Below are 1,494 nucleotides of genomic sequence, written 5' to 3'. Positions count from 1 at the left end.
CAACAATAAGCTGAAACTGTTGTAATCACCGGTTCTTTCAACAGGTTTTCACAATGTTATTTAGACACTCAAATGTAGGTAAACCTGAATGTTATTAGGGATATTTGCCCACAATTTAATAACTAATAGTCTGTAAGTCACTAATTCTCAGCCACACCTTGAAGCATATATGTAATCGCAATTTTGCAACATTTCTGCATCTGTAAAGCTATAAAAGAGAAGCTCAACATCCAAAGAGCAACACTACAGACTCTTCTCTTGTCTCTGAGAAAACCTACTGAAGGTGTGATGGCTTCCCTTATTTATATTGTTTTTGTATTTATACAGTGAATTTTTAAAATTCTATTCTACTTCAGAACGTCATTTTGATCTTCTGCTCCAACAGGTAAAATTACTGCAACCATGCTGAAGGTAGCACTTATTCTTGGATGCCTCCTGAGCCTCATTGTGGCTGAACCTGTAAGTATAATATTGTAATGTTTAATGTGATATCAATGAGCATATACTGTATGTAGATATTATTACTGTTATTGTGAAAAGGTTTACTGCATGTAATGTCAAACCTTGTGCAGGTGGAGCACCAGCGTTTTGCTCGTTCAAGCTCTGGTTCTGGCTCACATGAGGTGAGTGTCTTCTCTGCCTAACCTTTAGATTAAACCTCAGCATAAATTATTGTATCAGTATTGAAGAAAATCCTCTGCTATGTGTAATCATCCTTAATTTCCTTAAAGAGCACCACGACTACGACCACAGCAGCAGCWGCTACAGGTACATTAACTCTGGCCCAGATCCTGGCCCTGCTCCAACAACTACTCAATCAGTAATGATCAAGTGAGTGAAAAACAGATTTGTGACAATACTGCTGTACATAATCATTGATATTTAACTTAGTCTGTTTTTAGTAAGTTGGTATATAGTGAATCTATAATTGTATTATTTTCTCATCTCATTTCAGATTCAATGGCTGCTGTTTTAACCAGATGCCTTCTATTCACTCAACAATTGGACAAATGTCATTCTTCACCAAGTTTTGACTAAAAATAAACATTTTCAATACAGACTTTTGCTATGTTGTCTTTCATTATATTTTGCRCTTCATCATCAAGACATGCATGGTTATTGTAACAATAGCAAAATTATTTTGAAGAACTTTGCCTATCTTTAGTAATCAATATTGATAAAGACTTATATATGTCTTTTACTTTGGAAAATGAAATAAAATGTAGCTTTTATTGATATGCTGTRCGTACAAGTTAATCAGGATGAGACATTTGAGTTACACCAAGTTATCCCAGCTAATGCAAAAAGCAAAATTGACAGAACATTTTTTAACATGAAAGCACATCCAACTCCAAGTGATGAGCTCAGTTTGTGCAGAAACTTTTATTGTTTCCAATGGTTACAGCTTGATTTGGCATCATCAGGCTAAATGAATGCGGAAAATATTAGTTTTAATACTATTACATATGTGTTTTCCAGCATTGCTATAGAAAA

At 34.5% G+C, this 1,494-nt stretch overlaps 1 long non-coding RNA gene across 1 annotated transcript; it reads left to right on the top strand.

Annotated features, from left to right (window-relative positions):
* Nucleotides 1-178: 178 nt before the first annotated feature.
* On the top strand, nucleotides 179-1,060 carry LOC103467515 (uncharacterized). Its single transcript, XR_534086.1, has 5 exons — nucleotides 179-283; nucleotides 386-459; nucleotides 573-623; nucleotides 732-831; nucleotides 956-1,060. It is a non-coding gene; the product is annotated as an uncharacterized LOC103467515 (long non-coding RNA).
* The last annotated feature ends 434 nt before the right edge of the window (nucleotides 1,061-1,494 follow it).

This window comes from Poecilia reticulata, linkage group LG1 (genome assembly GCF_000633615.1).
Source record: "Poecilia reticulata strain Guanapo linkage group LG1, Guppy_female_1.0+MT, whole genome shotgun sequence".
Lineage (NCBI taxonomy): Eukaryota > Metazoa > Chordata > Actinopteri > Cyprinodontiformes > Poeciliidae > Poecilia > Poecilia reticulata.
The sequence above is the reverse complement of the archived record's forward strand: the minus strand, read 5'-3'. Positions and strand labels throughout refer to the sequence as shown.